Source organism: Dromiciops gliroides, chromosome 2, assembly GCF_019393635.1.
Source record: "Dromiciops gliroides isolate mDroGli1 chromosome 2, mDroGli1.pri, whole genome shotgun sequence".
Lineage (NCBI taxonomy): Eukaryota > Metazoa > Chordata > Mammalia > Microbiotheria > Microbiotheriidae > Dromiciops > Dromiciops gliroides.
The window spans coordinates 95,115,764-95,126,804 of record NC_057862.1 but is presented as its reverse complement, the minus strand read 5'-3'; positions in this window follow the sequence as shown (position 1 = coordinate 95,126,804).

Here is an 11,041-nt window from a genome sequence, read left to right as displayed (position 1 = left end):
TTACCATTTTCTTCATCACTGTATTAAATCTAGACAATCAAAACAATACACCAAGCCGTGATTTGTAGCATTAGTTTATATCTGAGGTATAAATCCTCTTACTTAAAATTTAACAGTCAACTCTCACAAACTGGTTTCAAGCACCACTATTATATGTGTGGTAAAGTTTCTCATCAGTGATCTTTTAAAATCAAATACTATTTCTCAGTGTACTTTGATATCATTATTGTAAAGGTCTTTAGAGATCATCTAGTACAATCCTACCATTTTACATATGGAAGAACTGAGACCCAGAAAGGTCAACTAACTTTACCAAGACCACACACACTGACTGGCTGATGGCAGAGCTGGAACATAAATGAGTTCTATTGACCTCCAGGCCACTGTTCTTTCTACCACATAATAATAATGTTTTATTTTAATATTTCAATGCCTCCACAATCTCATCAGTATGAATCCTCCCTTCACTGATGCAGATTACAATCCTTCCATATCCTCTCATCCTGGACAATTCTTATCTGTGTCTTCCCTTAAATCTACTCTAGAGAATCTACCTGTTCAGTATAGTAGAAGCCTCTCTGTTTTTCTCTTAATATTTTATAGATATCAATCCCATTACATGACTAGCCCAGCTCCTAATAATATTATAAATACAATAAAACCCACCATACAATTACTTCTGTCTACCATAGACTTGATTGTATTGACAATCCAACTGTGCCTCCCATGTAGAGAGTGATGTTTGGTACATCTTTTTCTGTACTGCATAGAATACTATAAAAGGTCTGATTCTCTTCTAGTGCCATACAGTAGTTCTATTGTATTTCAATAGCCATGGGGTAATGGGGTGGTCTCAGTGGTCCCTCTAGAACAGCATATAGGGCAAGTTCCAGACAGATGTATAAGTTAAAAAAAGGTTTTCCTTATTACTCCTCCCTTTCTCTGGGCATCCTAACTCTTATGCATATATTTCTCTTCAGGTCTTCAGAGGTCCCCTCTTCTCTGTCTCTTTCAGTCTCAGTCCTCTAAGTCTCTGAGCAGGTCCCATCACTTTAGTCATCTTCCACATCCCCAAGCCCCATTACACCCTAACAGTGGCCATAGATGGAGTACTATGACTCCCTATTCTAACCTCCGTAACTACACTGATTGATTGGGCATGGGACGGAAATGTCCTAGCTGCTATCTCCAGGAAATATTCCAGAGAATAAGGAGTGAGGCAAAGACTAGGAAAAAGAGGAAAACTCATTGGTATTGGTCTAGTAATCAATAGGACCTTGTCCTGGCCCTGCCACTATATTCCTGTATGCTCTGAGATCATAGTGATGATTTAAATACAAAAGGGACCTCAAATGCCTGGTGGTCCAACTCTCTCCTTTTACAGATGAGGACACAATGTCATAGAGAAGATATATGATTTATCTATTGGTACAGAATCAATTCCTTTCTTTTAAAATGTGAATACTAGACTAGATATTTAAGTTCCTTTCCTGTTGTAAAATCCCATGAATACCATAGAAAGGGCTCATGGGAGAGAAAAAATATTCCTAGCTAAGAATCTGCCTTAATCAAAATTTTTCTCTCAATCACTCAACTGGACCAGTCTATAAACCTCATCAAATCAAACCTGAACCAAATACAGACCAAAGGAGCAAATCGTATATGGGAAATTGTGGAAGGAAGAGTGAATTCACTACAGCACAAGAGCAAAAACCCAGAGTCATGCTAGTAACCCATATGTGTCATGTCTGATTATTGGAATGGGTCAGCGTGGCATGATTTCTCATTGAAAGAATCCTCCAGAGAAGAAAATGTCTCTCCCAAGCATTTGCTAACACCTGGAATTGTACCATTGAAGTTTTGATACTCTAACTTTTGACTTAAATGTCTGTTAAGATATAATAGCTCAGGGGCAGCTAGATGGCGCAGTGGATAGAGCACCGGCCCTGGAGTCAGGAGTACCTGAGATCAAATCCGGCCTCAGACACTTAACACTTACTAGCTGTGTGACCCTGGGCAAGTCAATTAACCCCAATTGCCTCACTAAAAAAAAAAAAAAAAAGATATAATAGCTCCCCCAAGCAATAATACATCATTGGTAGTCATTTACACTTTATCATGAATGAGCTTCTGATTATAAACTTTAAACTGGAAGGAGATTTATAAGTCACATAGTCCAACCACCTTATTTCACCTTATAAGAATACTAAGCATCAGAGATGAGATTCATATCTCCTTTCTTGAGAGCAGGTTTTGTTAGGAAGGGAGTATGGGAACATTGAATACTTGAGGAAGAGGAGTAGCAGGAACAAGGGAAAGGATGTATAAAGGCAGAAAATTTGCATGCATTCCAACTGTGCCCAGGGCCAGCACTCTAACTTATGCATCTGGTGTTCAAAGCCATTTATGTCCAAGGCCAATAGAAATCTGGGATGACAAGAAATTAAAAGATACTTTAAAGTAGGTAGGGGTCCAGGTTGGGGAGAGAGGGGGAGAGAGGAGCTAGTAGCAAGGAAGGAAGGAAGTCAGTCATAAAAACCTAGAGTCTATTAGCAAGCACCATAAACATTCAAATGAGGCATTATAGAACAGACCCATTATCTTCAGAGTTTTGAAGTATGATGGAGTGGCCATATGTTACCGAAATTGAAGAGCAGGAATGGAGACAGATTGCAATTACCTGAGTTGGAATTGGGCCAGGATGTCAGAATCCAAGTCCTTGCATCCCTTTGTGTATACATATTTCATTTATCAGAAGTACTGCTCTGAAAAAAAAGAGAGAGGTCAGCTTGGATGGTAAAAGATTACCATGTTTTTAAATGTCCACTTTGTACTTTCATGCTCATATGCTTTGTTATAAAACAAAGTTCTCAGCCTTGACCTCAGATAACCAGATTTCTTACTTGCCTTCAGAAGGAGGACCGAACATTTAACAGGGCCTTTTTGTGTTCTTGATAGGAAATTTTGTGACTGCCTTATGAAAGCTTGTGTAGATTTTTAAGGCAGTGTCTCTATGTCCCTCGATGAACTGATATACTTCATTTCATCAAAGAAGCAAATTTAGAATCCCTACCTGTCAGCTTGATTTTATATGCACATTCTTTGTGCCCTGTACCCATTTCCAAATTCACTGGTTCTTGAGGATTTACACAGATGGTCTTTTTAAAAAATTTATTTTCAATTTATGGAATAAAACAAGCATTTCCATAACACGGTATAATAAAAAGATGATTGTACATGAAGCTGAAAATCTGCTATGCACAACTTGATATTCCTTTCATATATACAACAGAATTATCATGTAAATTTATTTTTTTCTTCCCTCTCTCTCCCCCACCCCTCCCTCTAGAGATCACTACAATTACACACAAATAGGTGTGTGTGTATATACGAACACATATATACATATGTGTGTATGTATGTATATAAATGTGTTCTATACACATACTTATATTTATCAGTTCTTTCTCTGGATGCAGATAGCATATTTCTTCATATTCCCTTAGAGTTAATTTGGGTATTTACAATAGATACAATAAATTACTTGCTCAATGTTGTTCTTAAAACAATATTGCTATTATTGTGTACAATAATCTTACACAGTTACAGTTATTAAAAAATGAGCACATCCAGCACCCACTTCCCAGGGTTGTTATGTAGATAAAATGAGATATTATTTATAAAGTGCCTTGCAAATCTTAAAGTGCTGTGTAAATGGTACCTGTTATTATTTTCTGTTGCATAAGAATATGTCTGAAACATGTGCTGGAATACACTGGAATGTCTGTAGTCACAGCGAGACAGGCAGGTGAATGAACAACCTGGTTTGAGTACTTAGTAACCCCCTTCCAGCCGTGCTATCTTAGGCTTAATCATTCTGAACCTGTTTCTTCATCTTCCAAATGGAAATAGTAGACTTGGCCCTAGCAACTTCACCAGACTATTGTCAAACTCAAATGATATCTCACCCCCCCCTTTCCCTTTTGGGTTTCCAGGGGGCTTGAGCTTATTTTGAAAGTCATATTCTATTAAACTTTTGCTATACTCTCTTATTTTCTTAAAAAGATTTAGAATGGTTTCTATACCCTTTGTATCACTTCATTGTTCCATATTATCTCTGGTTCAGTTGTTTAAATTGATGAGAGAGATAGAGATCTATCAATAGCCCTTATATACTGTACTTGGTGAAACATGGACTGTTTTAAAATTCTGCAAAATCTGGTGCTTAGAGAGGGGGTTGTTGTCTCTGTACCTACTGCCACAATGTGTCCATGTCAAAGGTTCTTATATATTTCTTTTATAAGCTGAAAGAAGGTCTATTTTTATGTTTTTAGGTCTATGAATGGAATGTTGTAAATGCCTGTCAGAAATAAAATACTGAAAAAACACCTCAAATGATATAATGAAGGGGAAAGACTAAGTGGTATATAACATTTTTGGGGGCAGGGCAGTGAGGGTTAAGTGACTTGCCCAGGGTCACACAGCTAGTAAGTGTCAAGTGTCTGAGGCCAGATTTGAACTCAGATCCTCCTGAATTCAGGGTCAGTGCTCTATCCAGTGTGCCACCTTGCTGCCCCCATTTTTAATTTTAAGTGGTATATAACTATATACCACTTATGTTAGTAAAAGCAGGGAGCAGAGAAGATAGAGAGATGGCCTCTAAAGAAGGAAGAACTGGACTTATGTCCTGTCTATAATATATGGTGCCTCTGTGACCCAGTCTTTTTGACTGGGGCAACTAGCTAAGACTATAAGCTATAGTGCAATTGTAGATGTGCATTGTGTATAAGCTTCTTAAAAGCAATAATCAGTTTATTTTTTACATTTGTGTCCCTAGAAATAAATAAATGCCTATTGACCGAATGTCAGAGGGCATCCCTTCACAAGGAGTTACATATACCAATGAAATAACAAGTCCATACCAAAAATTATATGTATATGTGTGCATACAAACATATTAATACATATCACACATATACTACATATGTAATATATCATATCACTTATATAAGATACAAATAACTTATATAATACATATAATAATATACATATCACTTATATAACATACACTCAAGAAACATAGAATATAAATATAATTTATTATATTTTATTTATATGTATATAGAATGTATAGCATTATATAAAATGTAAGTATAATTTTGTACATATTTAACTTTAAACAACTATTTCAAATAAATATACTTTTAAATAATTTACACTCAAGTATTTCCTATAGACAATATGGCTTTAAGACTGTAAGTTTCAACTGAGGCACAAAGTTATATTAGCAGAAAAAAATTCCCCTTTAACAGTTCCCCATTTTAATGAAATCAGAAGTCTAGTGCACAAAAAGGCAATATCTATTATCACATTATTTCCTTGCTTTGTATTCCCTTCTATCATCTTCATCTCTGCATTTATATATATACTTTTTCTTTCCTTTAGCCACAGTGTGACTAGTAGTAGTAGTAGGGGTGATAGTAGTAGTAGCAATAATAGTTAACATTTATAGAGCTCTTCCTTTGTGCCAGGCACTATCCTAAAGATTTTACAAATATTCTCTCATTTGAGCCTCACAACCACCCTGGGAGGTAGGTGCTATTATTATCCCATTTTACACATGAGGAAACTGAGGCAAAGAAAGGGCAAACAACTTGTTTTTCAGTTCTTTCTTCACTTCATTTTATTTCATGTAAATCTCAAATTTCTTTATATTCCTCATATTTATTTTTTCAATGCCCTTATGTTATTTATTATTTTACTATATCATAGTTCATTTAGCTATTTGCCAATTGTTGTTTATTTAGGTAGGTTTCAGTTCCTTGCAATCACAAATAATATGTTTATACATTCTTCACATTGATGTCTCCTTTTTTGTCTCTGTGGCACTTTTAGGTTTTATTACCAATAATGTAGTTAATTGGGTCAAAAAGCATGATTACTTTTATCGTGCTTGATATAGACTGACAGACAATTCTCCAAAGCAATCCTCCCAATTTGAAATTGTGAATAATACCAACAGAATTTATTTTTGTCTGATATTTTTGGACAATTTTACAGCTATGAAGTAGGGTACATCGAAGTTGTTTCAATTTGCACATCTCTGATTATTAGTAAGGGTGAATTTTTAAGTGATTTTTACACAATGTACATGAGATGATCATCAAAGCAATATACCTATAAAACAAATACAAAAGACTTAATAGTGACTCAAAGGATGTGATAATAATGGTACATCAGCATCAAGAAAACTTGGGGTGATATTCAGCATTTTGCATAAAGTAAAATTAAAACATGCATCTGTTCAATTGAGAGCTCTACCACATGCTAGGTGCTGGCAGTGTCCCTACCCTGAAGACATTTCAAGTCTAATTAAGAATCCATGACATACTCAGAGAATACAACACAGTATGCAATTTTGTACTACACTTTGCATTACTGAACGTTAGGGAAATTATAACAAACCAGAGTAATCAGGGAAGGCTTCATAGAAGAGGGGCAATGTGTCCTGCTTTGAAGGATGTGAAGGGAATACATTGATTTAGAAGTTATGAAAAGGAATTAAGAGCACAATGAGTATTGTACACAGCAGGAATAGAAAGAAGGTCAACAAAATTGAACAGAGGGTCTTTGTTAAGTTGGTTTTGTTGTTCTTCAGTCATGTCCAACTCTTTGGGATTTTCTTGACCAAGATATTGAAGTGGTTTGCCATTTCCTTTTCCAGCTCACTTGACAGGTGAGGAAACTGAAGCAAAAAAGGGTTAAGTGATTTGCCCAAAATTACAGCCAATAAGTGTCTGATGTTGGGTTTGAACTCAGGAAGATGAGTTTTCCCTTATTTTAGTCCCAGTGTTCTATCTACTGTGCTACCTAGCTGCCACAATATGTTGAGTGGTGGGAAATAGAGTTAGGGAGATAAAGAGAGGCCAGGAAATTGAGGTTATGTGAGACTGAGAATAATAGTATCATAGATTCAGAGCTAGAAGGTCCCTAAGATATCATATACCCCAGCCATCTTATTCTGATGAGACAACTGAGGGCCAGGGAGGTTTTGTGGAGATAACACAGGATGTGAAGTCAGGAAGACTTGAGTTCAAATTTTGCCTCTGACACTTAAGCTATATGATTTGGGGCAAGCCACATAACCTTCCTGTATCTCAGTTCCTCAATTGTAAAATGGGGAGCATAATGACATGTAGCTCCCAGGGTTGTGAGGATCAAATGAGTTAACATGTGTAAAGTACTTTTGAAATCTATAGAGATATTAGATGTTAGCTATTATTAATGTTATTAGGTGGCACAGTGCCTAGAGAGCTGGACCTAGAGTCAGAAAGAGTCCTGCTCCTCAGTTCAGCTGTGTGACCCTGGACAAATCACTTACCCCTGTTTGCTTCAGTTTCCTCATCTGTAAAGTGAGCTGGAGGAGGAAATGGTCAACCTTTTCAGTATCTTTGCCAAGAAAACACCAAATAAGGTCATAAAGAGTCAGATATGACTGAAACAACTCAACAATAACAACAAAATTATTGTTATTATTTTTGTTAAGTGACTTCCCCCAGGTAAAATAAGTAGTAAACTTCAATCAGAGATTTAAGCCCGGGTCCTCTGATGCTAAACCAACCCTGCTTCTCATTACATCACTCAGACTCCCTACAGGAGTTCAGGCTTGATCTGACAGTCAATAGGGAAACACTGCAGGTTGTTAAGGACAGGACGGAAATCATGAAAGCTGTGTTGACCTGGTCTTGGTGGGGAGAAGGAACAGGACAAAGAAGAGATGAGAAGAAGCAAAAAGATTAAATAGGAAGCTGTAGTAATGATCCAGACCTGAAGGAGGACAATGGGAGTACAAAGAGAGAGGAAGAAGGTGAATCTAAGAACAGTTACATAAGAAGAATGAATAGAGCATGATGACTAATAGTGTAGGGGGAAGAAGGGGAAGAAGGAGCCAGCATGGACTTTGAGGTCCTGAGGCTTTAGAATTAGGAGAACTACAGTGTCACTAGCAACCATAGAGAGCTGGATAGGGGAGCCAGGTGAAGGGAGAGGCACAGCTTCCCCATTCAACCTCATGTATGCCCTTTCAACTGGTCACCATGGGAGGAGATGACAGACATAACTGGAAACAGGAAAACAAAAACTACCTAAGTTAAGGTGTGGCATTGGCAAGTGATGATAATTCTGTTCATTTCTATGTCAAAGAATTACTATTGCATTTTTGCAATCATTCAAGGAAAACTAAAACATTAAAGAAATGAAGATCTCCTAACCAGTACAAGAATATCTTTTAACTGTGAATAAGGTGGTACCTCCATATTATTTGAGATCACCACCACCATTCTAGTTCTTTGACTTTTTGTCCTTTCTTTCTGGTACTCCTAATACCCTTAGTCTCCCAATGCCTTTCTGAACAACCTCTACCCACTTCCCTCAGACCCTCATGGAAATGGTCCAAGATCCTGACCCAAAGAGCCAAAGAAATAACACATTGCCCCAGACTACCAGTTCTTCTTTTAGCTTAGCCCTTGCCACCATTCTCAAGGAAAACAACCTTTGCATATAATATGCCCTGCATCCCCACCAGAAACAACATAACCTATTGATCAGGTACCACTGACAGGCAGATAAAAGTCCAAAAACCCTGAGATGAGCAGCACCTCCCAGACTACCAGCCCTGCTATCAGCCTGTCCTCTAAATCCATTGTCCAAGGAGGACATTGTGAAGATGTAACCTGACAACTTCCTCTGCTGGTACTATAGCTCTCTCTTCCTCACCAGCCACTGCTATTAAAAATCCATAAGGTCCTTGATGCTAAAGTTCTTGGCACTGTCAAATCATCCAAAATCAGAAACAGATAGGTTTTTATTCATGGAAATCACATTAAAGAAAATGCCTTATTATCTGCTCGGCTGCAGCATCCAGGGGGTCTTTTCATCAGACTTGCAACTTTCCTTAATTAGAATGTGAGCTCCTTAGATCTAGGACTGCCTTGTGTTTATATTTGTATTCCCAGCATGTAGAATGGATCTGCACATAGTCATTCATTCTTAAACTTCTATCTTCCATCTTTCAAAACTTACTGTTAAGAAAGAAGTCAAGGTTAGCTAGGTGACACAGTGGATAAAGCCCCGGCCCTGGATTCAGAAAGACCTGAGTTCAAATCTGACCTCAGACACTTGACACTTACTAGCTGCAGGATCCTGGGAAAGTCACTTAACCCTCATTGCCCCACAAAAAAAGCCAAGATTCAGTCATACTTTAAAGGAAAAATGACTGACAGCTTTAACCCTTTGACCTTCCCTGGGAAGATTTCATTTAGCCTAAAAACAAAGACCTCAGGGGGAAGTTAGGTGGCACAGTGGATAATGCACTGGCCCTGGATTCAGGAGGACCTGCATTCAAATCTGGCCTCAGACACTTGACAATTACAAGCTTTGTGACCCTGGACAAGTCACTTAACCCCTATTGCCCCGCAAAAAAAAAAAAAAAAAAAGGAGATAAGGAAGTAAACTACATCTCGCTAAAAGGTACTATAGATAATGAAGTAATATCAATATTAAATATGTATGTGCCAAGTGGTATAGCATCCAAATTCTTAGAAGTTAAAAGAGTTACAAGAGAAAATAGACAGTAATACTATACTAGTGGGGGATCTGAATCTTCTCCTCTCAGAATTAGATAAATCTAGCCACAAAAAAATGCTGGTCAGTGCCTAGAGATACAAGGCTAGCACTGGATTAGATACATTGCAGATTGGAGTGTTTATGGTAATGATTGTATTCTACCTGTAAAACCAACATCCCTGTGGAATAAGGGCAGAACTTCCTTTCCTTTCTGTATGTTATCACTACTTCCCTTCTAGATTATCTCCATTTCCATGCATTTGCATTCTCAATTAGTTATTATCTCTTGTTTCTTTAGTGAGACCAGCCACCAGGAGGTTAACAGTTTTCTATTCTATCAACTGTATCTTCTGAAGGCCATACATTCTTCCCTCACAATTATTTTTTCTCTTTTAATAACTTTAATCATTTTTTAATCTTTTAATCAGGAACAGTATTCTGTGGTTCCATATACTCTTCAAAATCCACAGGGTCCTCTGCTTTCTCTGGGATTTAATAATTTTCCTTTGTCTTGTAGTGTTTATTCATAGGTATTTTAATTCTTTTACCACATATGGAGGACAAAATTCCTTCTGCTGTTCATATCTTCCTTGTTGGTTTATCTGCTTATGCTCAAGGTCTTAGAGTTGTCTTCCTACTGAGGTCTTATGTAATTTTAGTCTTTTCCCCCTTTATGTTCCCACTATTAGTCACCTGACTCACAGCTTTGATGGCAGTTGCCCACATGACTGAATTTCAAAGCATCTCAGTCTCTTTCTAAGTCTGGGCAATTAATTTATAGTTTACCAGCTTGGGTCTCTGCCTCAAATGACTTCTGTGGGGACAGAGCTGGCTAATGCTCAGCCTTAGCTGAGTGTCCCATAGTGTAAGGGCCAAATTTAGTAGTTGAAGAGTTAATTGGGTGGCTCGCCTTAATATTGAGGTATTAAAAGAAACAGCCTCTTTCAAAAACAAAATAGGTTTATTAATGAGAACAAGTTTAAAACACTATCTGAATCATACAAGTGAGATTAATAGAACTAGAAACAATGTATAAATCTCTGGGCTAAAAAGGACCCAGACACCCGAACCTGCCTCCAGCCCAACTAGCTCTAAAGAGCTTTGCCTAAAAACAAAACAAAACAAAACAAAACAAAACCTCACCATACTCAAAATCTTCGACTTTAAGGAGAATCAGCTGTGCAGTCTCTTCTCTTTCTGTCTGAAGGTCAAACACCAGAAGCTCCCCTAAAATGTCTGCCTTCCTTCCCCATTTCCCTCAGAACACTAACTGCCTTTTCACTGAATCCCTAACCCCCCTAACTGAATCTCAACTGTATCTCTAACAGACTTCCCCACAGGAAGGGGAGGGGTGGTTCCTAGCAATGCTAAGTCTCCAATTGGCCTAGAACACCCATATGGACTGTCCACATTATAA